Source organism: Rhea pennata, chromosome 10 (assembly GCF_028389875.1).
Source record: "Rhea pennata isolate bPtePen1 chromosome 10, bPtePen1.pri, whole genome shotgun sequence".
NCBI classification, from domain to species: Eukaryota; Metazoa; Chordata; class Aves; order Rheiformes; family Rheidae; genus Rhea; species Rhea pennata.
The window spans coordinates 7140838-7167733 of NC_084672.1; the positions used below are offsets into that span (position 1 = coordinate 7140838).

The window sequence follows — 26896 nt, forward strand, 5'->3', positions numbered from 1 at the left end:
TAATAACCCTTCTCAACTCGACAGCGCCTCCCTAGTGGTTTTGCTTGAGAACAAAAATCCAAAAGCTGCACTATTTTAATCAGTAAAGAGAAGGCACTACTGTAAAATAAAACTGACTCCATTAAGGCTTATTTCTAATTCCCATTCTTAACCCATTAGTGCTAGTTAACAGATTTTAACATGACAAATTACTTTTTAAAGCCACGCAATAGCCAAGATCCAGAATTAGAAACCAAGTTCCATTTGGAACCGTTGCTCTCACAAACAACATCCGAGCATCAAGATGACCTATCACGGAGAAAATGGAGGAGCCCTATGCATCCCCATACCTCTTGCATCCTGTCTACCATTTGTCTTCCCACAAGCAACCACACACTTACAAGTACAGGGGCTTCTTGCATATAGGTAAGCATCACAAGACGACACTGGAAACCAGGCCAGGAAGGAGGTAATACGCTATCTTGGACTTCTATAGGGACCATCAATGGCATAGTATTCCAACAACTTGAAAACACTGTCTTCTACCAGTAGAACCGAGATATTCCCTTTCAACTCCTACTCCACATGCTTGCCATCCATTCCCTCCAACAACTTATCACCTTTCCAAATCAAGAGGTTTAAGTAGGTATGCTGTGTTGTCATAGTCTATGTTAAAAGAATTTATTGATTACTCATAGAAGACCCCTTGTACCTGAACTACAAGAATTGAAAACATTATGTAAGACAATTCCAAACAGCTTTGTACAACACTAAAGAAATCCACTCATTTGAACATGGAACCCTTGAGGCTGGTCCCAGCATCCAATTCCACCATACAACACACGGCAAAACCAAGCTTGAATAGGCAAGTGTGTATAATCAGAATAGCTGGATTAAACAGTTATGAACAATTATGGTAAAAATGAATATTTACAAAAACATCTGAGCAAGTCAAATGGTCAAACAAGGCTTGTTTTTTTTTTTTTTTCTTTTTTTTTTTTTAAAAAAAAGGAAAGGAAACCTCTGAGATCTAGATTATCACAATACAGGTTTGTCTTCTTGGCCTTCTAGCATAAGACAAAGAGGACAGACTATGAACCACCAGGTGAAACTGGCATACAAAGGTCTACACTATTTGATCCACAGAATTTGACCACACACACACAAAAAAAAAACCACACCTTGAAACCAATTTTTGAACATTAGAAACATTTAAAAATTCCTTTGTAAAGGTTAACATCTGTAGTAATATCAAAAATGACTCCATTTTTCTTTTCAAACACATGGTACAGTATCATGCAGCTAAGTTTACATCAAATGGCTGAGGTATACTGGGTACTTGTAGAGAACAATTTTAGGATAGAGCAGGCTGTTTAGGAAATCTGTTCCAAGTTTATGTACACACACACACACACCACTGAATAAATATAACTGAAAGTTACAAAAATGGTTAAGAAAACCTCTGTTGTACCAGGAACAAGAAAAGTTTCTCAAGGAGACCTTGAACACACATTAATTGCCGTATCTGCCCACCCTTCACTTAGCATCATTTCCATCTTAAAGCTACTTCAGAAAATTTAGCTGAAGTAACCTGACAACAGAGCAAACTCTGAAGGAAAAAAAAGAACACACACACACAACCACGCCCCAAAACTAACACTGAGCATCTGAGCATCAAAAGAAACAGACAGAAAATAAAAAAAATAATTGGAAGTTGTAGCAAAGTGAAGACAGTTTTCAAAACAAAAACCACAGCATTTTAAATCAAGTCTTTCATAAAATTTATCTTGCCTTTAGAGCTTATCAGCTAAAACATTTCTTACTTTAATAGCATCCAAAAAGGTAACACACTCCAACATCAAAACAATCTGAAAGAATTCAGCCAGAAAAGACAAACACGAAGTGTAAAAGAAACCAAAACCTTTTATTAAGTAACTTTTTAAAAAAAGAAAAAAGAACATTACATTTTCTCCAAAGGGATAGCAACATGTCTTATCAATTTAATTTCTCTGTTATGCATACATCACCTTAGAGCAAAGTTTTGGCACCCAGCCCTCAAATAGATCCATCACTGCATAGTCACCAATACAGTCCCCTCATTAATTCAAGTGCAAAGTCCATTTTGACAGGATGATCAGAACCCAGATCTTCTCTGGTTTAATAACACAGAAGTCCACGTTTTAACGTCCTTTTCTTGGACAGTTATATCACAGCACTCATGCATTAGTCCAGTTCCTCAGCCTCTCAATCAACAGTGGAACTGCCATCTTGATCTTTCATTCGTAGACTCCTTTTGACACTCTTCATCTGATTGGATTCTTTATGGAAAATTAAAAGAAAAATGCTGTTGGAATATAGATAATCTTATCCTTAAACTAAGACATTCAACTACTGTACCTTGAAGATGTATTGTAAGCATGTAACTGATGCTTCATTCAGTATTACATATCCTAGAACACCTGCTTTCATCAAACTAACACGGTCACATCAGCAGTACAAGAGTCAAAAAACACAGACTTCAATCAAAACTGTAAGGAAGTAGGGGAGGACTCATCGGAAGTTCAAGAACACTTTCAGGCTCCATAAACTCAATTTTAAAATTCTTCATGGTGGAAGAACAGAGAAATCAATAATGGGAAATATGAGCTATTTGCTCTGGCAACCATCTTTATTGGACTGACCCATTTACTAAAGCTGACACTTCACTTCTTGGTGGAAAATCAAGTTTATTATAATTAAGCCAAAGTTTTTAACTACTGTCCACACTCTGCTTCAACCACAGAAATACATTACAACCAGTGCAAAGGCATGAAAACTGTTTTCCTGTACGAAGATGGTAACTGGAAACAAGAGACTCCCACCATCTTAACCCAGGTTTCTACCTCATGAAAGAGGCAATGTGATAGCAAGCACATTTATAAAAAAATTGACTAACTTTAGTTATTGGTGAGAAAAGACACATCAGATGAAATGGTAACAAGTAACACTAGTTGCCTTTAGCAAGGCCACCATAATATTCATCACATAGTCCAACTATACTCTTCATATAGCAACCCACAAGTGAGTAACAAAACCAGAAGTAATCAAATGACTTCCATCTGGGTAAATGCAAGTTACATGCCCCCATCTTCACATTTTCTTCCAAGAATTAAAATTTCCAAAGTTAAGCTCATGTATTTCTAAGAATACAAACAAAATACTATCCCTCCTAACATGCAAAAAAATCAAGTAGAGTACGTTACTAAATGGAAAGCCACTTTACAGCCAATACTAACTGTAGGAGACGAGACTGATATACAAAAGGTTTAAAGATATTTCTTCATGATTTTGAGTATCTGCTTTTAACTTATGATTTATTCTTTGGAATTTCTATGAGCTTCAACCTCATTTTAGTCTGACTGCCAACTCCACCACTAGTTCTTTCCTATGATAATCTGCACTTACTCTCACAGTGATACAGAAACTACCCACAGCACAGGAAAAATGAGTGGAGCCATCTAGTGGTCTCATCATTCAAATTTACCCATTCTCATTTCAAGACAACCAGTCACATAAAAGAAAACAGCAATGGAACTTGTGCAAACAACTTCAGTCTGTCCTTCATAACTGCCATGTCATGTTTTATATTCCTCTATAGGCAGATTTCTTCCTTGTTCTAAGTGTATTGAAAAAAGTAGTACAAAACATAAGTGGAATGTAGAATCTGGTAGTTCACTTTGCTTTCACACCGCGCAACATGTGAAGCAATAATAGCAACGAAGCATAGGATATTTCCATTTTCAAAACCAGAAATGGAACATTCAAGTTCACAGGGATTTTTTTGTTTCAATCATTCAACCCATCCTCAGATAGAAATTAAATATTCTGAATACCCCCCATACACACTGAAGTGAATAAATATTTTTAGCTCCTACTGGATACACTGGCCTAATTTTAAACCCATTTGGCATTTGAAGATAAAAAAAAAAATCAAATGTTAGTTTAATACTATGGTCTTGACTGAGGTACCAAAATTTGAGCAATAAACCACCATGAAGTTGTCCATTATTGTCATAATCAAGCATTCAAAAGTACTGGCAAGGGTGCAGCAGAAATTTAGAAGATCATTTTTATAGCTATTTTAAGAAATAAGGAAAAATTAATTAATGGCTTGAACCTTCTCCAGCTGTCAAAAAAACCTAATTCAGTTATTTGTCAGTTCGCCTTCAAAGGCCCATTTCTCTTAGGTTAGCCTTCTGCCTTAGACACTAAGGAGATGATAAAAAAACAATTTAGGGTAAGTTTCTCTACTAGGTTCACCTATATTTGGTTGTACCAAAAACTTAAATAACCTTGTCGCATCATCTTAAATTCTTCTCTTCACCTAGTAAGGTAATTAGCACTAAACACCACTGGTGATACACTGTAATTGAGAACATGCTATCACAGCCCTTGTTACAGAGCTGTGAGCTGTGACATACATCAAAGAGACATCCATGGTCAAAGTATTAACAATAATCAGTCAACTTTCACATGAAATATGCATTTGCATTGTAAGATTTCACAGAACTTGTTTACTTATGAATTAAGACATTTTATCAAGAAGTTTCAATATATGTTGGTAGAAACATACCACTTCTCCACTAAGACATAGCCAATGATTCTACATCTAAGCAATGACATTGAGCATCCTTCTCTTTGCTAGATGACATGAATATTTAATTCCTTCTGTAAAAATCAGTTAGGAATCACCCCATTCCTCAACCTTCTGTTATCTACTCTTTACTGTATTTCTTTCTAAACATTTTGGCCACAATAAATAAGGGACCTGGGTAGTCAATGTAATGCTTTCCAAGTTTACTTCCAAACATTGTTAACATTGTTAACATATGAACAATCTGTATCAACGGACAGAAACCATTTACTACCATGACTAAATTAAGACAAGTTTTGAAACATCCAGGTTTACAAAGTTTTTGCTTCAGGTTTCTGTATTACTTGTTTCTCTAACTATTAAGAGGTGACAGGAACAAAAGGCATCTCTTATGGCCAAAACCATGAGCTCTGTAATCTTGTGTCTATTGAAACTCCGTATTTTCTAAGTATGAGGCTGAAGACCAATCACAACATGTAAAACAACTATGTATCAGTACAAGCGCATATGACATCACTACATTTACAATGGTTTCCAGAGTGAAATCTCATGCTTTGAAGCTTGAACTTTGAAGATGAGGGGGTGGGAAATCAAGATTACATACCGCTAGTAAATGAAAATCTACTTCAAAGAACGCCAACAGAGGGAGCTGACTGGACAGAATGAGGTTCTGAGGAACACAACTTCAGGTTTTGTTTGGTCAAATTTTATTAAGATTTTACTTTCAAAGAGAGATTTTTAACAGAGGAAAAAGCAGGTATGTTCTTTACTGATGTCAGAAGCCAGTAATGAGGTTTTTGCTTAGTACTTAAAAAAAAATGGAAAAGTATTCTGGGCAGTCATAAACCCACTTTTACTGCTATTAAGCATTCACTAAGCACAGCCAAGGTGGTATGACACTGCATTTAAGTCAGGTGTTCTTAGCTAAAAGCAAGGATATTCACCAGGTTTCATAGATCCAGAAATTCATTTAAGGTAAGGTATGACCACAGATGCATTCTTTTCTGGACAGAATTTTAAAAAGCACAAACAAGTATGTCTGACTCCTAAAGATTTGGGCTCAAAACTAAGATATTCCCATGTAAATTTAATGGCATCAAGTAAAGACACCAACTTCAAAGTACCACCTGAGGAATTCAAGCATTTTCTCCTTTTCAGCTCAGAAGTCCACAGTTAAAAAGCACTACTTCAACTAAACATGATCTATGTTGTTAATCAGAGAAGTCAATACTAACATCTGTCAAGACCCATACATTCTTATCTTCCTTTACAAATGCATTTTGGAATCAGACATTTTGAAGACAACTATTTCTCTCCAGCAGAATTCAGTTTTATATTCACTCTGTCTCTTAGGTAAAGATAGTAAAACTGAAAAGAATAGAAAAAACACTGAATGTATAACTAAAAAGTCATCAATTACAGTGCAAGAAACTTGAACTTGACACAGCTTATCTACAATCCAATGAGAGGAAACAAAAAAAGCACACACAGACATAGGAAACAGGTAAAGACAATACAAAAATGGAACATATTGATCGGTCACAAATTCCTATCATTCAGAGATTATAGCAGGGGATTAGGGAAGAAAGGCAACACAATGGCCTACAATGGACAGCAAGAGTTTCAAGGAAGAATTTGAAGGAGTAAAAGTTACTAAGTATGCTGTTCCACACTGTACTGGAAAAAATAACCTTAAGATCTCTGAAAGAGCATGGTAATAAAACTTCCAGAACACGAGAGAAAAGATGAGACATGCTGATTGAAGACTGCCAAATCTAAGAACACATGCATAATAACAAGAACTATAATTTCTGAAAGTTTGTTATTTCTACTTTTGCTTGAAGAACAGGTATTCATACACTGATCCAAAAATGAAAGCAACATAAAGCAGTACAAGGCTATAATAGTGTGTTCTGGCATCGCCTGCACCTTATCTACACACATTCTTTATCCTTTCTGAAAAGAGCTCTACATTAGCCTTGACACTGCATGTGAGAATCAGAAGAAAGTAAGGGACTCTGAAATACAAACTGGAAGCAGCTGCTTTTCTAGCACCTGAGGCAACATACAAGACATTTTTTACTACAAATTAAGCATGTTTGCTGGAGGTCTCTACTAACTGAATAGCCATAAAGCAGTTTTTTAAAAAAAAAAATCACTTAACTTCTATCCATTGAAATGATAGAACACTTGAATTTTGGACTAACATTTTTCCAAAATGTCTGCAGTTTAAGGCAGGCATTACTCAATCAGGCAGCATATCAAACTAACAGGATTGCCTAAGAAACTGTCTTTTTTAAAAAAAATGTATTTTGAAGCAGTTTTACAGGAATAAAGAGCTTTCACTGAAAAAAGTCATTTCATGTATACAAAACAGAATGGATGCTTATAATTAAGGGTGTAGGATCAAGAAGTCCAAATTTTGGAACAGCTAGGAAGACAAGAGAACTTGAGTTTTTTCAGAAAAGGAAATTCAAGATAATTCTATCTCCACATTCATCCAGTGTAGTAGAATTGAATGATTTTTTTCCACTCAAGTCTGTCTACTTGGCATTTCAACTATATACAGAATGATTCCTAACTAAGATATATAAGCAAGGAGTTTAGTAGGGCAAACTATCAGTATTATATACCATCTTCTGCAAAGTTGAAACTGAATCAAGACAAACTGAAATATCAGAAAACAGTCACAGAAAGTTCTGTGAGGACAGGCTACTATCTGCTCAAAGATTCTCTCTGATGCTGACAGAAGCATAGAGACAACACAAGATGCTTATGAAACAAATTCATGTTTATGAAATAAATTGACACTAAGAAACAAATTCAAGACCTTCCACCTCATTTGTTACTTAAATCGCGTGTATTTCTCTATAGTGACAGATATTTGCAAACCAAATCCTCCTGAACAAGCAACATATATGATTTAGTAGTTCTCATAAAGAAGTACAGAGTCGAATCACAGAAGCAGAAGACCAGAGTGCAACTAGATATGAAAACTGTTCTCAAGTAAGACAGGTTGAGAGTACTATCCGAGTGTAACCTCTGTTTCCTAATAGCCCAGCAAGAACACTGCTTCAGTCCCTCAAAGTAAGCCTTTCAGAAACACACATATGTGCACATATACACTTTAAGGAACTTCAGGATGTATTCAGCCAAGAACTTCAGCAAGTTAAACATTATATTCGTATTTTTTTAAAAAAAAGCTATAAAGTAAATGTTATTAGGAGTAATAACTTACCAGTGCTTCAACCATCAGCAGTTATTTTGTTTATACTGAGTAAATCAACTCCTCAACACATCTGCAGAGAAAATGATAAATTAAAACACTTGAATTAAAATAAATGAACTATCTAGAAAATCAGTACACTAGCCCAAGTTTACCACAAAATCTTTACCTTATAATAAAACCATTCCCAACAGATCACAGCATATGGTAGGCTTATCAAAAACTTACACATCAAATATCACTAGGTAACTTGTTATTACAGAACTTGTGCAAAACCCCCCAAAATTCAAACCCAGCCCTGCACATGAATCCCTTGAGAAACCAGGTAACAAAAAAGCAGATTGGAAGACCACTCAGGCATCTAGGACAAGTAGTATGCTGAAGGTAACTCATATGAACCCCTTAAAAAAATTAAATACTCATTTCACTTAGAGATGGTATCAGACAAAACAGTTGTTTAACACATTGCCATATAATAAGTCACTTATTCTAAAACCCATAATTATAAACATATAGCCAAGCTCCAAATTTGAAAATTCAACTTGCAAAATGTTCATTGGTGACTCAAAATAAAAAACATTTAATCAAAAATCACCTTAAGCAAAGGTAACAGAAGATTAAAGTAAGACCCAAAAAAACTCACCAAAACCCTTTCCTTTGACTAAGTTTCATCTGCATTAAATAATTCACTGTCATACAAGTTACCCTCCTAACATATAAACCAACTGCTCCTGTAACATCTCAGGACCTGCTGATATACAGAAATACAGCTTCAACATGTAAAAATTAACGCATTCAGTGATACTATACAGTGTATAATTTTCTAAATTAATCTTTAATTTGATAGCTACTCAGATGTGCAGAAACAAAGCTGTGAAAAGAATTGTAGTTGCTTTGTTGATATCAGCTTACATGAAATAATATAGAAAAAGCTGTCTTTAGAAAGGCAAAATAAAAATTTGCAATAATTAACTGACATGCGCATGTCAGTTATTCAGAAGAACATGAAATTTATAGGTTTAAAATAGGCATTTAAAATGCAGGCCAACAGCAGTTATTAAATGGAAGCAAGAAAAGTGATGTAGTTTAAAATGGTGGCTGGGCATTTTGTGGTAGAAATACAATACGGTTGCTGGACTTTGACCATTCAGGAGCCATCTACCAGTCATACATTTAAAACACATACAAAGCTTGAGACATAAACCAGGTAGAGGCTTACTCATGCCATTTAGATTCCCCTTCTCATACCAGTAACACTTTACTCAAAAGAAAAAACTGCAGTTTATGAAGACTAGGTGAAGCTAATAGATGGAAGATTTTCAACATACTGTTCTCAGCTATTTCTAGTATTTTAAAGCACAGCTGGGCATACCTAAGTGGATTGAAGTTTGTTCCTGTTTTCTTCCATTTAAGCTTAGTATCCAGGTATTATAACTTCACAGAAACTTTAATAAGAATCCTGAATATACAATTACATCACAGAGGAACAGCTTCCCCTGGCAAAAGTAGTAGTTAAGATGACCAGTGAGTGTTCCTCTCAACTAAGCAAAATTTTGGAATCTAACGTTTGTCAGAATCATATTGTTTAGAAGTAGTAAAACTTCTCTACTCCGGAGTGAATGGACGAACCAAAAAATTAATTTTGTTGAAGTAGCACTAAGACACAAAAAAAATGTTGTATTTCATGCATATGAACACCAATGATCGTTTTTCCAGTTTTCAAACATGCCATTACAGTTCTCGTGTCTCAGTTAAAATAGTACTGATAAAATAATAAAATGATGACAGAGCCACAGTTATCTATTACTGAACTATAAAATGCACCAGAAATGCTAAATCTTATGCCGAGAGACAAAAAAAAAAAAAAAAAAACTAATTTCAGCTGACCAATTTTAGCTTTTGAGGTTAACATCTGAACTTTCAGTTTAACATTTATCTATTTTAAAAGTCAAATTAAAATCTTTTAATCAGACTACTTGCAGTAGTTTTCAGAGATACGAGATTAAAAAATCTATTCTATATTTAAAAATAAACATGGCTTTTTGCAAATAATCTTAAGAGGTAGGTCTTACATTTATGGTATCTTTCTCCAATTTAGAGATGAGCATAGTACGGTCTACTACATAGAAAATGGAATCATAGGTCCATGACTCTTTTGCTTAGAAGCTGGCACTGCTAGTTCCAAGAATCAGAAAAGCACATCTCCTTTTACAGCACAAGGTGAGGCCAGCTGCTCTAAAGCTATTCACTTTACAGTGAATTCTTTCTCAGGATAAATCATTTGGACAATGACATAAAGCATCACCACCCCAATGATTTTTCACCTGTTGTCAGTCTTACAGATTTTATGCCACATTACTATGGTGTAGGGTGGTGAGAAAATTAAACCTGTGAGTCCCCATTAATACACACCTAGCCCACGAAGGTCTACAGAACTTGGGGAGCAAGCTGCTATTTAGCAGATGAAAGTGTTCTTCCTACAAGAAAAGGGTCCAAAAAGCACACAAAAGGAACAAAGGACATTCAGAACTACTTTTATTATAGTATGTGTTCAGTACAAACAGCATCATGATGATATTGGAAGTAGGTAAGACTTAAGATCAAAGTGCTTCATTTCACAGGCATCATAAAATACTTAGGTCAGTCAAAATGACTTGGCTCATGAGCACCATATATTTTTTACATATATATATATATATGTATACACACATATTTAATGAGGTCTATTAAAACTGGTAATTTCAGAACTTCAAACACTTTAAATCTGTGAAATGAGATTTCCGCTAATGTTGTCTCATCATTACTATCGGGGTTTGAATATACGCTTTTATTTGAATTCATCTACTCCTGGCATTATTGTAACAGACTGTCACATGTCTGGTGATTCTGACCCTCTAAACTGAAGGATCAGATGGGATCTTAAATACATTCTGCTAGTATTTTCAAAAATATCAAATCATTTCTAATACGAAATTCTAAATCTAAGTTTTCCCATCAGAATTACATAAAAGTTTCAAAACGTACATAACAGACTCATTCATTCATCATTAGCTGTGTTTTGCCGCAGGGCATTCATGCTATATGCTACATGTCTATTATCCATAAATGTAATTTGCTTTCTACCTTGCATTCTAAATGGTAACTCACTGAAGATAAGGGTTTCTTACAATCCAAAGAGGCATTTTTAAAAAGCTTAATCAAAATAGGTCTAAGACTCCTCTCACAGGAAGAGGTAAAGTTAACATCCAAACGAAACAAGAGTACCTGCTCTCAGGTAGGAGATCTTAAGCCCTGTTTTTTTTTTTTTTAAGTTACAATAAACTAAATAAATTACAAAATGAAGTTATTAAGAGTATTCTTGAGAATCCTGATACTCATGTCTCCATCAAGATGCCTTAAGCCTTTATGTCTTGAATTTATTTTGAAGTACATTAGCAAGGTAACCTGTGAAAAGGAACCAGTTAAAATAGACAGACAAGATTTCCAACTTTTAATTACATGGTGATGAAAGTATGACTCAAATGTAGCCAGTAAGTCTGCTTAAATACGAAACACTGAAGTAAGCCTCAAGGACAAAAAGAAAAAAGCAAGCAGAAAGCTGATTTATTTGTATTACAAGACAGACAGTAAGATATTTCATGACTTTGAGATTTTTATTCTATCTAAATTTTATTCAAAAAAAAAAGAGTTTTAAGCTTAATGTAAAAATACAAAGGAAGAGCTTATGGAAGTCACTTATCAGATATCTTGAACCAATGACTTGAGGGAAATTTCTAATGTTTGATTAGACTACCCATGCTTAGTAGTGATAACAATCATAATAAACACAGCTTCATTTTTACACTGTGTGGTTGGGTTATTTCAGACCCTTAAAAAGGTATGTTTTACTTGTAAGTGACCATAAAAATCCTAAGATTTTATGTGCGTAAGTAAAGGCATATTAGCCTTACTGTATTCACTATATACAAAACGTTTTCAAGGACACTAATGCTTAAAGAAAATTCAACAAGGTAAAAAATGCAGCTTAAATGTTCAATACTTATTTTGCTTAAAAATGCCTTCTAGGATAATAAAATCTAAATAAACATACCTGTTACGCACTCAGAATTCTGATCATGGTCTTTTGCTCGATCAGCTATCTGATTCTTCAGAAGTAACTTAAAAACATCCAGTACCAGCCTTTAAAGAAAAAAAAAAAATTCAGAGAACAAAGGTACACAGACTCTACCTACAGTTCTACTGTTCTTGATTAAAATAAAGTTTTTCAAAAACAAGTAATTTGTCTTATGATTGATAAATTATTACCTACAGTACAAAAAAAAAAAAAAAGTAATGCTTTATTTGCCAAGTATTAGCATTCAGGTCTCCAAAAGAAGAAAAAGGCCCCCAAAAGCATCTTACCTATATATATCTGGAATCTATAGAGTTTTACTGTCACACAAACTCTACAGTATGTCCAAGTATTAACATTAAAGTACAAAATATAAACATTAAGTACAAAATATAAATAATTTATGAAGTTCAATGCATGTTTTTAATTATGAAAGACAAAATATTTTGCTTTACACGACTATATGACAATTTCCCATCAAATGCAATGCAAATGTATATACAGTAATCCACTTTCTAAATAACCTTCAAAAAGTAAAATTGATACAAAAGTAGCAGCATAAACATCACATTATTTTTAATAAGACCAGTCTACACCTGTAAAAACTAAAAACAAATAGCATTTTTTAAAAAAGACTAGGTAATTTTATAAAATGTTTCTTCTCCAATTTAAAAAATTTTAAGTTTTTTTTTTTTAACCTCTCTGTACAGCAGCAAAAAAGCAATCCCTAAGATGACAAAAAACATGGACATGAACATACTGCTACAAGTTATTATAATCACTCTTACCTAAGGAAAGAAGGTAGGTATAACTCTTCTGGTACGATTCTTTGGGAATCCAGTCAGGAAATAAGGTATTATTCACAGAATTCTACCTAAAAAAGAAAAAAAAAGTATGCACATTTTCAGCATTTAGCTTTAGAACAGCAGAGTAAGTCAAATGCTTGATTTTTGTTCATCTTTAGCTAATTAAGTTAGGAAAAACTTAGGATATTAGTAACCATATCTATGGTACTCAGCTCTAAAAATAAAAGTATAGATGGTTGTTCATATTTGGCTTAAGAAAAACACTGGAGACGGACTGACATACAACATGCATGATCTGTATTTTTGTATGTACAGCTGAGATCTGTTTTTCCATCTCCCATTACTTTATGTTATGGTCATTCAAAATTAAGGTATCTAGCCAACTTAAGTTGTTTTCAAGTGTAACTTCTTTATCACACAATACCCCCTAGCCCTTATACTTTTTTCACATTAGTCTTTACAAGTTGGCTATGCAAAATTAAATAATACCTCTAGTGATAGCAAAGTACTTTTAAAATGGCTTCTGTCATCGGCTTCTGTGAATTTTAAGTCACAAGTTACTTGATCTCCCCAAATATCTGTTTTGCCCTTTAGAACAGTTTTTAAAACCTTCAACATCTTTGACCTTTAATCAGATCCTAAACTATGCTCTTTAACACAAGGAATAACATATTTGTATTATCTTTAGTCAACTTTTTTTGCTTTTTGTGAAAAGGCTTGACATTTAATTTTGCAGCAGTTGTAATTATCACAATTTTATATTCTAGAAGTATGAAATAACTTCTAAAATTATCTACATATTTATGAAATATCTTAATATTAAAAGATATCTCAATATAAATTAAAATTCCAGTACCTACTAGCATATGTATAAACGCATAACCTTCAAATAAAATACATTCAGAATTAAGAGCAATTTATTTTCAGTGATATTTAACTGCTGTTTTAGTTTCAGGAACTGAAACAAGCAAAAGCTATTTAAAAAATTACTCCCTAATATACTTAAAAAAAAAACAAAACAAAATAAAACCCAACAACAACAGACACCCACCTAGAGCTAGAACTTTCTTCTCAGCAAACTATGTATGTCACCACCTGCTCTACACTGCAGAACTATTGCTCGGGTTATAAAACCGTTTTAATTCGAATCTAAAATTAAGATGCCGAATACTTTGCATAAAGGTGAAAGAACTACAATGGTTGCTCAAACTTACACTTAATATACTTCTAAAAGAGTCAACTTTCACTGATGTAATGATCGATTTGTATTTACAAAGGGAGTAACGAAAAACGTAGATTTATCTCCAATTCTAGTATATAAAACCTGTACGGAGTTTTATAATTTGGTACAAGTCTACACCAGAAAGATGCAAATATGGCTATACATAAACGCCAATTAAATATGAAGGTTCATTACTTTAGATTTACCTCCTGATATGCTACAATGACTTTTTAAATAAATATTCGGAATTCGAATTTTACCCCTGAAGTGGTAATCACTGAATGCAAGCCAATGCAAAACAAACATCAGGCATTCCATTTAAACTTTCATTTTTTAAGTCTACCAATACATGCTGTACATTTTCTAAATTATTAACCAGCAAAATAACGATAAAAAATGCTATATAAATAGAAATGACTGGAAGCTCCCTGAAAAATGCATAAACTGAACACGAAAAATCAGAACTGACACACAACAAATGCTTTTTAAATGTCTTTAATATGCCACACACAAACCCATTAGTTTCCTTATCAGGTAATTCATATTTAACTATCTCTTTTTCTTGTAGTATAGTCTAAGTGACAACTGTAGTATTTTGCCAACTTTAAACTACAGACTTGGCATGACCGAGTTTGATTTTTTTTAATACTTACAAGTTCTTGTACTGCCATTTTAATTACAAAATCATATTGTATATAATTCTCACAGCTCTCTTTAAAGTTCTACTCTTGAACTGCTGTTCTTCAAGTGAAGTAAATTTTTATCTATTATTGAAATAAAATCCTGAGCTGTCGCATCTGCAGCCTATTTTTTCTTACTGGTTTGTAAAGAGTTAAAAGCCAACACCCCACAAAAAAAAAACACCAAGTTTTATTTTTAAGAGAAAAGGACATGGCGTCTTTGTTCTTACAAACTACGAAAACATATCCCCGTTTGAGCAGCAATAGGCAACAAATGCTCTTTAAACAGATATGGGCTTAGGGCTAAACATTTAACTGATGATGTAGTACAGTCCTCAACACTCCCCCCCCCCCCTTACTGCTGCATTGGAGTTATAAGCTGGTTTGCAGATGTCCCCCTTTCACGCTGCACTGGAGGGGAGCAGGTCTGCAGCTCCCCCCTCCTCCCTGCTGCAATGGGGAGCCCGTCTGCAGCTCCCCCATCCTCCCTACTGCAATGGGGGAGCAGGGCACGCGAGCCCCTCGGTGCTGCATGAGCCGGGGGGGGGGGGGGCAGCGCTCTGCGGACCGAGCACGGATCGGTGTTACCGACGAGGTCGCCAAGCCGGGCTCCCTCCGCGGCTCCCCTTCGCCGACGTCTCCCTCCCGCAACGGCACGGCGCCCCCCGCACCCGAGAGGGGTCACGGCGACGAGCGGGGGCCCCCCAGGCTCCCCGCGGGGAGCGCAGGGGAGCGAGGGAGAGGCAGGCGCCCCCTCCCCCTCCCGGCTCCAAGGACATTTTGTTTTTCCTCCCAAGGACAAAGGACAATGAGAAGCGAGGAGACTCAGGCACTTACCCGGCAAAGAGCAGCCCGCTGGCAGGCAACGGGGGCCCCGAGAGCGGGGCGCCACTCCCCTCCTCGCCCTGCCCGCGGCGGAGGACGGCTCCGCGGCCGCCGGGCGCGGGAGCGGCGCGGGCAGCGCTCCGCAGCCCGCCGCCATTGCCCTTCCCCCGTCGGCAGCCCGGCGCGGCAGCCCGGCTCGCCGCACTCCGTCGCCCCAGAGCCCCCGGAGTGCTGGGCCCGACGAGGCCCCCGAGCCCGGCGCCCGGGGCGCTCCCCGGACCTCCCGGCTCCGAGCGGCGGGGAGAGTGCCCGAGAGCCCGGCTGCGGCTGCTTCCCCGGCCATCTTGTGCCGTGTGTGTGAGAGAGTCTCTCCCGTCTCCTCTCAACTCCTTCCTCCCCTCCCCCCCGCACAACATGGCCGCCCGCTCACTACTCACTGCGGCGGGGAAGGGGCCGGGCCTGCGCCCCTGCCCCCTGCTGCCGCGCACAGCGCCCCCTCCCCCCGCGCCGCCCTGCTCCGCGCGCGCGCCGCGCGCCGCTCCCCATTGGCTGCGCGGCGCCCTCCCCTCCGGGCCCGAGCGCGCGCGCCGCTGCCATTGGCCGCGCCGCACCCTCCCTTCGACCTACCCACCCCGGGCCCGCGCGCACCGCGGCCGCGGCCTCCCATTGGCCGCGCTCGTCGCCGCTCCCCCTCCCCACCCGCACCAACGGTCGCCGCCGAGTATTGGCGAGCGGCGCCGGCCGCTCCCGATTGGCTCCTTGGCTCCTCCAGGCTGCCCTGCCCCGCCCCCCGCGCCGCACCCTGGCCGCCCCTCAGGGGCGGCGGGCTGCGCCGGGGCGGCCTCGCTCCTCAACGCCGGCCCCACAGCGGTCCTCCGGGCCCGGGCTGCCACCGGCCTCCCCAACCCCACCCGCATGGGGTATCTTCAGCTCCACCCAGCCTCGCAACCAGCCTGATCTCTGCCTTGACCTGGCTTACCGAGTGCCGCAGATGGAGGGTGACCTGCCGCTTTGGCCCATCTTCCCACTTGCCTGCACAGTGTCTTGCCTGTCAGTTCACGCCAGTGCTGCCAAGCCTGCACCACAGGCTACCCAATAGGTTGTTTTGCATAAGCATCCACTGTGGTCCTAGCCAGGACCACAAAAACAATCTCAAACACAGACCAGATCTGAACACTCCTTCCTGTCAGTAGCGCATTACGCTTTGGGTGGCTGTCACGCACGAAGCTTGCCACCCAACTTAGCGTAACAGAAACCACAAGCCTTTTAGCCCATGCTTCAAAAATCCTCTCATGCCAGCCCAAGGCACCCTTTGCTAACCTGCACTAAAACTTCGTGCAATGATCTGTAAGACTAACCCACCCTAATTCAGTCAGTAAGAAAAAAAAAACAAGCCCTCACCTAGCAGTCAAATGTGGCATTTATGCCCTGCACTGCCAGAAAGCATACGTGTTCTCAGCAGCCCCAGCTACACGCCAGCCTGACCAGGGCACTGCCACAGCCCAGCCTCCATGGGCCCCAACTCATCAAGTACCACAGAAAGCTTGAAAATACATCTAACTGCATCCATGTCACTAAAATATTTGCCCTCTTGACCTAAGTTTAGCCAATGATCTTGCACCTTTTCCATCTTCAACCTGCTCATGATCTCCAGCTACAGATAAAGCCACATAAAACACTTCACAAGCCAGAGGCATCAGTTCATCCTGATTAGTGCCTCAGAAAAACACCACAAATACCCAAGTAAATATAAGTATCATGCTTTTTTTTTTTTAGACAGTACCATAGAAACTGTCTCATATGCCAACCTCACCAGGACTCTGTCTCCTGTTTTGACTACTGCCATGGAAACCATTTCAGATACCAACACAATCAGGGCATCCTCCACATTCTTGGTCAGTGTCAAATGTTTGTCCCCAGCCAGTCAGTTGTGATGTTCCACTCTAAGAGGCACACCCAGCAAGCATGACAGAATGACATAATGAATATTTATAGACTTCAGCAGCCACTTTGAATGATACCCATGCCTTCCTCCTCTTCGTTTTTCATGTGCACATTGTGCTCCATTAAAAGCTGTGATGTTAAAAGCAGAGGGAAAGATGGTTCATTCTTTCTTCTTTCATATAATAATATGGGTCATTATGGCAGCAATAAAACCAACAATGCTTAATAAGAATATTATGGAAGGTCTCAGGAGCTAGTCTAAAACTCAAAAGTGGGCAGTTGCACTTCAGCTGGACTGGGGTCTTACAAGCCTAGAGGCCAGAAGAATCCGGTCAGCTAGAAAGAATCGTTCACTCATGTCCTCGAGGATAAAAGATTTTGAATTGAGAGATGGATTTCCTTTGGAATTACAGAGGAAAGCAGACCTTTCCCTACTGGGCAAAGGGATAGGGGAGAGAGTGGTAGTAGGGTCCCTAGCGTAATAAAAGTTGTGATGTCAGTGGCCTGCATATTGATAAAGCTAAAACAATATGGGAACCTCCAGCCAAGGGAATTAATGGTGGGACAGAGAAGCAGATGAGAGCTTCTCAGTGGAAGAGGGTAGCAAAAGGCCTCCTCCCAAGAAAAACTGAAGTTCTATTCTGTGGAAAGTACAGAGAGCAGGATGTATTTTACAACTTCATTCCAAGTTCAGGTTCTGACAAATACTAATCCTCTTGTTCTCCATGGAACTAACTCAGCATAACTATGCAAAGGTGTTTGCATGGACAGAACCCAGATGTTGGCTTCCCTGAAAAAAATACCAGCAATGAAGAAAGGCAACCGAGGATGAGGCAAGAACTAGATAAAAGCAGAGCACAGCACTGCATTTCTACTTACATAGGTATTTTCAACCGACATTGAAAGATGCAACCACACAGCAAGGAGAAACAATTTCACAGCAGAAGAACACACAATTTCCAGACTTTCTATCGTTTGTTCCCAGAATACAGGTACATTCCTAGGAGAAGAAAAAAATATATAAAAAACATGATGGTTTCCAATAAACAGACGAAGGGGGGAAACAAGTTCAAGCACTCAAGACTTATTTTTGAACACTGTAAGAATAGTCTTGCTATGTCATGTTTCAGATTGTAACTCAACAAGATCTAAACTGTATGCTCAAACTCTTACCTGTTTTTTCTCCAACTATATCAGATTGCCTAAGAAAATAGATTAGTCTTGTTTACAAACTTTTCATGTACATTTACAGAAAAAAGTTTTTAAAAGTCACTTACTGTATTGCTGTTATGTGGAACCAAAAGTTAATGGAACTCTAATATCATCATGTAATATATTTAATGCCATTTTATTGCTTGCTGGTCACCAAGGCCTAAAGCAGATAGACAACTTGATGTTTCCATTGCTAAATCTGGAAATATTTTTGAGACTACATCTGTGGCTAGTATTCCAGATGTAGGCACACATATTGCTTTCTAATACTCATCCAAATTATTTTTCTACAACCTGTGTTCCTTCCCTCCCAACTTTCAGGAAAATTACTATTATTCTTCAAGGACAAAATGCAAAAGAATACTGTAAATTCACAGATCAACATCCCCTCCTTGCTCTGCTACAACATATGCTCTGTACTGAGTCTGAAGAGCCAGAGTTCTTTGAAATATAACAGGTAAAGACTTAGGATACAGGTCTTTTGAGCCACATACACAATAGAAAGGCCAGAGATTTGAATTCAACATTTGACAAAATGATTAGATATTGTACCTGCCTTTTGAAGTGGAAAAAAGCGCAAACACGATTGAGAGATGTGCAGTATCACCAAACTTTTGATTAACAAAACCTCTATCACTTTTCAGGAAAAAAAAAAAAACAACAATTTTCTAGGCCCTAAGCAAACACAATAGTTCGAAGTGTTTTATTAGAGAACATGCAAGCAAGAACAGATGCTCTTTGAGCATAGCAAGCTATTTGGTGGTAAACATTTAAAATCTTTCAAAGAGGGGGTTTGCAGAAATTGTTGCTTTGGCCTGAATAAAATACAATCGTATTTTCTATTTTTGTTTATAGCGTGTAATATGCTACTAAAACAAGCAAACAAGATCTGCTTCCCCCTCCCCCTTCTGTTTTCTTCCTCAGTAATTCACTACTAAAATCACAGTAATTGTCCAGACAAATACAAATTACTTTATATTCTAGGCAAATCTACTTTATCTTACTTTTGAAAAAATAAGATTTTTGGAATAAGCTAAATAAAGACACTGTAAAAATATAACTACATCAATACTACTTTCATTGGCGGACTTTTCATAGGAGCTAATATTGATCTGACTAAAATCTGACAGAGCAATATCAATAGAGACAAAAGTAAATAAAAACAAAGTTCTAACCATAGAACCAACTCCCCTATGTGACTGGTAACAATTATTTTGGTATACTGATCCTAGCTAAAGCTTTCTGGTACTGTCACAAGACAAGCAGTAACAACAATGCTAGCAACCAGTTCATGCTATTAATCTCAAACCAGAATTCACATCCAGGCTTTTGTTTCAGCCTGTAGTGAGTAATTGCAAACACATCCATGCACGCACGCACACTCAGAACTTTTAAATATGCCACTTTTGTTTCTATGATTTAACACTAAAAACTAAGATTATGTTAATATGGTGGCTTTACTAGCACTTTTATGGTGCTCATATTTAGAATGATGACCCTTCTGAGCAGAAAGGAAAAGATTTATTACTAAGAATAATTAGAAACAGTCTCACCAGTATCATAAACATATGATAAAAAAAGAACTTTCAGTCTGCTAAGCCAGACTCCACTGCTTTTTCAGTTTATTCAAAATTAAGCTCTTAACGAAGATTCAGCTCTGACTTGTTATTCCTGTTCTCTAATGGGGAAAAAAATTATCAATAAAAGATAAAGACGTAAGAAGGCAGAAATGGGACTAATGTATATATAATGAAAATATATACAGTAATGAAAATAACAACCACCTCAGTCAAGATTCTTATGCTACATTTCAGCCAGACTTAACATATAGTGAATGCCTTAAATGTCAGTCTTAGATGTGTAAGCAGACTGGGAGTGGTACAGCCACCCCTACTTCTTATGAAGCGGTTTTAAACTTGAGACTGATTCAAACTTGAAAAGCTTAGATGATTGTTTAATAATAATGTTTACATTACTTAAAATAACCTGCACTTGAAACAACAAGCTTTTCATCCCCCTTTTTGTCTTACTTTTGCAGAATCATCTGGTTTGTCAGAATCAGTTTTTAGGTAATTATTAAACTACTTTGCTGGCTTGGCAAACTTTATGAAAAAGGACTTTGACACAGCAGAATAAATACTAGTTGACCATTTTGCCCATACCTAGTTAGATACTCATATTTAAGCAAGTGATAATAAGCTATTACATTTCTCTTTACATGAAAGAGAATGATGCAACTTTGCTTATTAGTGAAATCACCTTTAGAAGCAAGCATAATAAACTAGCATGCACCTTCCCAGGAACTTTAATATCCATAGCTACAACATGCAAAGGCAGGTTCTATGACTTGAGTTACATGCTTTAATTTCTCTGCACTGGTGAAGTTTGCTGTTTTAGAAACTTGCAAGACTAGAAAACTGCAAGGATTAGACATATTAGTAGAGCTTTACAGATGTTTACAAGGTAGACAACACAAACTTTTTTTCTGTCACCCCTTCTAGCTGTAAAGTCTGAAGAGTCATGTAAGTGTTCTAGTGTGGTGAAAAATATTCGTCATTTTATCAAGAGTCTGAAGAAGAGGAAAAAAAAAGCAGCCTTGGAAAGATTGAGCACACCATGGCCAATCTTGTGTTTCAAAACAAAAATATTATTCTCCAACATATCACATTGCTCTTAGATGAAGAGTTAGAAAGAAAACATTCTATATTTTTTAAGCAAAGTCTTTAGAATATTTGGATTATAAATCTACTGGAGAAAAAAATATTTCTAGGAGTTCTAGATAATGAGTTTAATTTTTTTAATCAAATCATTTGCAATTCTAGCATGCTTACTTCTTGTGCATATTTTAAATTAATTTTTCAAACACTTATCTGTAACCTTGAAATTTATTTTCTATAAACATGAGCCAGTAAAGCTTGATTGCTTAAATGTTTGTAGAACATAAAACAGGGAGAACAGATTCCACACATGTGTTTACACAAATTTGTGGAAAAAATCAAAGCGGGGACTCAAAAAAAACACTAATTTTTCATTTTTCTAGTAAATATCAGTTTGACTTCTGGTGCAGACTAGAAGGTTTAGATGACTAAGTAGGTATGCTTTCTTGGTAGCTTCTCCGGAGTTTCAGAGGCACAAGGTCTTCTAACTAGCTTTGCAGAAGCAATGAATTCCACTCAGACTGAACTGGATGAATTACAACCACTACCAGGCTGAAAAGAAAAACAACCCTTACCTTTTTTATTTCAAGCAAGTCAAACAATTTAGTACAAGTCTGTTTCCATAACAATCTTCATTCTTGTCTCTTGTGTACAGGTAGCACCATAGGGCATCTTATTGATTGCTATATAACAGCTGACAAAATGATATATTATTCAGCAAATTGCCACATACAGTGAAAAGGAACAGTGCATTTCTGAAATCTTAAAACAAGCATATACTTTTTTTTTTATTTTAGAGACATTTGGTGTGATGAAGTGCTGAATCACCGTATTCTGGTGCACTGTATACAAACTAGAGAAGAACCCTTACATTTGTGGTTCAGAACAAAACTTCGTATTTGTTAACTGATTTGACTTCACATCTAAATAAAGAATTTTGGATGGAGTGATGTTATGTCAGAGACACAATTATCCATCTAGGAGTGCTCATAAGGCTAGGGACTAGAATAGTTTTGTGCATATCAAATATTATCTATCCAAACCTGAAAATCAGCAGCTATAACACTTGCAGGCAACTATTCTGCATGCCAAAAGATAATCTTTTGCCCTCTGAACAAGTTGTCAATTGTGACAGTCCTATCTCAGCTTAAAATTATCAGTAGTGTATTTTCTATGTTTAGTCAAAATTAGTAGTAGAAGGTGAGTTGGTGAGAAAACAAGCTGTCCAAGAAAACATTGTTGGTACAGTCCTGCTGCAAAATGAGGTCAAGGGCTTTTGGTATATTCAAGTGTTAGAATGAATGCAAAGATGACATCTTGGGTTAGATTTCCACAGTGCTTGGTCTCCATTTGAAAATTTTAGTTGCAACTTTCATTGCAATTTCAGGGGAAGACCTGAAAAAGGTTCTGTGAGTTCAAAATTTGACCTCTTTTCTTCAATATATGATAGTGGATCTAAGTTATTCCCTCTACAAATGTGCCTTGTTTTAAGGTTTAAAAACTTCAGTATTTAACAATTTAATATTCTTGTTAATCCAGACACATGGGCCTTAAATTATGTGTCTGTGCTTTTAATTCTGCTCCAAGTGATTATATGTAGGTCAATGGAATCACTCCAGATTTTTATTGGTGTATCTAAAAGTAATGTTCTCCTAAGGATTTGGAAGCAAAGTGAATTTAGGTATGAACATGTACATCAGTACTTTGGAAACGCAAATGACATGAACTAACCTGGTCCACAGAAAGGAAAGAGGTAATTGCATCCATGCTCTTTGTATGTTCCTCAACATTTATTTGCCTCGCTTATTAATACAGGCAAGAGGAATAATATATGCATTAAACTGTGCTATCTTTTTTATCTTTCAGTATACCTTTCCATAAAGCACAATATTGATTATAAGGAGACCAGATGTCAAGCTTTTAAGTAGGAGCAAATAGTTTTCCAACTTTGCCCTAGCTAGAATTTTTTTGTAATACAAACCACACATTTTAGCAGTATTAAACAGTACGTTTGAGCACTCTGACCTAATATGTAACAAAGAACACTACAGAAGCTTTGGTGGTGGTGGTAGGGAAATGCATGCCCAATATGAGCTTACATGTGTAGGAGAGAAGGTCAAATACTTGAGTATATGAACAAGAGTGAGATACTGAAACTGTAATAACTGATAATTTTCTTAAATTCCAGTAATTAAAATATTGTACTGCTTGCCAGCTTATTGAGTGCCGATAATGAATATTTGGGAAACATTTTTTCCTCTATAAAACTCTTATATTCAAAAGATTAAAGGAAGATTATACATATATGCATATATGCACACACATGTATAGTCATGCACTTAATAGAATGAAAATAGGAACCAAAAAATGAATTTAAAGAAAAATGACTTAAATGCAAAAAACTACAAGTGATATTAACAAAACAGAATTAAAGTTAACATTAAATTCTTACATTAGAAGAAAACAATCAAATTAAGACATTCAGAAAGGCACATTAGTATATGCTACTAATTTCTACTTACAAAGCAAATTACTTAATATTATTGTTATAATGCACAGTCTCACAAGAACAAATCAAAGATGCGCACAAAGTTAACAGAAAAGCCCTGTATTTGTATTCTGCATTGCTGGTGAACACCAGTGCATTTTGCATTCATACAGATCGAGGTTACATTTGACCTGTGGATTTAACACAGACTGTCTAACAGACAGTCAAGGTGATGATGATACTGAGGTGGCAAAAACAATTCTTTAGGTTTTTTTTTTTTTTTTTTTTTTTTTGGTGTGTGTGTGTGTGGTGAAGGAATCACTGTCTCAGAAAATTCTTTTCAAAAGCAAACACTTTTTTCAACCCGTCAGAGAGATGGGATCAAACACCTTGCAATATCAAACTGCAACTAATGAGGTGGCAATAACGAAGCAGAACCTGATGCATCTATCAGTCTCTGTATACGGAGGAACATGACTTACTTGTATTGTTTACGACCAGTACTTTTTGAAATCCTATTTTGGATACCATGCTTAGAAGTCAATGTTTTGTGAGCTATTAAATAACAAGGCCTAACTTCCTAAAAGTGGCAGCCTGTATACTCAATTAGTACCCTATTTTACTCCTCATGCAGAGGCTGCCCAGTGTCCTGCCTGTGAGAGCTGCAGGAACTTTCTCCATGCCTGGGAGCCCCTCGCTCTCCACCCTGAGTTTGGGCCGCAGCTGGGCAGACTTGTGGCATGGGCAGGGATGTCTCCAAGCTATACGTTGCTGACTGGTCTGCCGGTCAGATGGCGATTGCCTGATCAGCAAGCAAAGCAAAGCAGATAATCCTTGAACGCCTGTCGTCTTGTTTTAGCGGAAGCGCTAACTTGCGTCTTTGTACCTGGCAGCTTCAAAAGTGCAGAAACTCTAGAACTCAGATCTGTTTGAAACTGAACATCAGATGCAAAATTGCTGGGAGGTCTCTAACAGCACAATTTCACAAGCCCTGGCTCCTTAAGAGGCCAGGATAAAGATATAGCTACATGAAAAATAAATGAGCAGCTTTTTCCGACTCTGAAACCAGAAAAAAAATAATGCAAAACCAAAATCCTGTTCTCCGAAACACCAGCTGCCTCTCCCATCTCTCAGAGACTTTTTAAATATATGAGCCTTATAATGTACTTTGAAAGCAAAAGAACAGAGAAAGTAAATTCCAGCACTGAAGACCCTTAACAAAAAGGCCCAGTAATACTTGCTGTAAGAACTTTATACTAAAGGAGATTCAGTCTGACTTCTGCTCAGAGATGTACGTTCTCATCTGATCAAATGAGCGGTTCTGTGGTACAAAAGAGAAATCTGTCTGAAACCTTAGATCAAAACTAATACCTTAAATTCCACCTGGAAGTCAAGTCAGCCAGTGCAAGTCAAAAAGCATTAGTATTTTGTGTGCCTGGATCAGTCAGCCACTTTTTGCTACTAGAACCAAATACTCTGCTTAAAAACATACCTAATCCTCAACTGAAAAACTACATTTTCTCTGCACATCTCAGCTGCGATTTTGTCTACATTACACCGGGCGCGCAGCCATGCTAAAACTCCATGTGGTTATCTTAGCTATGGACTCAGTGATATTTCTGGGGCCAAGTCATTCCTACAAAATTTTCCCAGTCTCCTCGAGACAGACTTGATTTCGATCTCCCAGAGAGAACTTCGCCCCTTTTCCTCATTTTCTTTCTTGCCCATATTGCTGTTTTACCTTAAGATTAAATTAAAAAGCCTTTGGACCAAAAGAGGGTGGAGGAGGAGCAACCTCTCAATTCAAACCAAAAGAAAACCCCTTAAAACAGAAACTAACTACAACATGTCTCTCGGCCGCATTAACTGTTCCACAAAATGGCGACTGCCTCTACAGACAGCTGCCTAAAAACACACACGCATCCCAAGGGAAAGCGGAAACATTTTTTTTTTTTGGTTTGGTTTGGTTTCCCCCCCCTTCCCCTTGCCGTCATTTTTCCTCTCTTTGCATTCAGCCTCTTGACACAGAGCCCTCCCCAAGCCGTAACCTGATGAACACAGCAGCGCTGAGGAGCACGCAGAGCCCTCCTGCTCGCACGCTGTCCAGCCTGTCACCTCTGCCTGAGAGGCTGCAGCTTCTGGAAAACACCCCAAATTCTTCCACACCCAGTAATTTTTAAGTCCCGCGGAGCGTGGTGATGGGGTGTGGGCAGCGCAGCGCTAGCGCGCCGCAGCAGCCAGGGCTCCCGACTCGAACACCACGTATGGGGATCGCTCGGAAAACAAATCTGCTGATTCGGTCCATATCATAGTGATCTTGCCCTCTAGAATTTTCTCCCTCAAGTTCCCAAATATAAAGGGACTTTTGTGCTAAATCCCAAGCTGCAGTACTGACAGGATCTGTACAGTGCACCATGTGGTATTCGGTTTCTCACTACAGTACATGTTTTTATAATGATGGGGGAAGGGAAGGGAAGCTGCTCTTAACCAGCATGCCAATAATCTGTTGCAAAGGACTGGAGCTCTCAGAGCCAATTAGTCCTGAAGTTAACCACTTAATTGCTGGAAAACTCCAGCCACAGGCAGTCTCACTAAGAACAGGGACAGATAAGACTGGCTGTCTAGTGCATCTTGCTGTCACTGCCAGTTTGTTCACTGGTATGTTTTTCTACACTTCTAACATTTTCCTTTTTAGTTAATACTTTCCAATATTAAAACTGACCACTGGAACTCTTCTGATAAATTAACTTTGATCAGTGTGCAAAGGCAGGACAGCTATATCCAGAAAGAACACACACAGTTAACAGGCTGGATATATTTTAAGATCTGTCCCAACTTGTGGTGGAACCTGTGAAAACCACCTGCAGGAGAAACATTTCCTGAGTAAGACGTTTGGGTGGGTAGAAGTCAGTGCCAAGCTCCCTTTTCCTGAGGATAAGGAGCTGGTACAGGCCACCGTGAGGACGGGAACAGGCAGGGTGCTGCCATTGCAGAGGGAACCAGGCTCTGGCCTGCTTTACTCTGTCCTGCCTGCAGCCTCTCCTGGCAGGGCTGCTAGTGTCTCCAGTACCACATAAAAAAAAAAACAAACAAAACACAAACACCCTAAGAAA

The 26896-nt window shown here is 38.0% G+C and overlaps 1 long non-coding RNA gene across 8 annotated transcripts; it reads right to left on the minus strand.

The window, feature by feature from the left end:
- Positions 1-1882: 1882 nt before the first annotated feature.
- LOC134144724 (uncharacterized) lies at positions 1883-26083 on the minus strand. 8 transcript variants are annotated; one of them, XR_009959463.1, is made up of 7 exons: positions 25832-26083; positions 21871-21989; positions 18306-18426; positions 12738-12823; positions 11929-12017; positions 7851-7911; positions 1883-2297 (listed from the first exon to the last, which is right to left on the minus strand). It is a non-coding gene; the product is annotated as an uncharacterized LOC134144724 (long non-coding RNA). The 8 variants fall into 8 exon arrangements; XR_009959464.1 differs by lacking the exon at positions 25832-26083 and adding an exon at positions 24266-24375; XR_009959465.1 differs by lacking the exon at positions 21871-21989 and having other exon boundaries at positions 25832-26064.
- Positions 26084-26896: the final 813 nt, after the last annotated feature.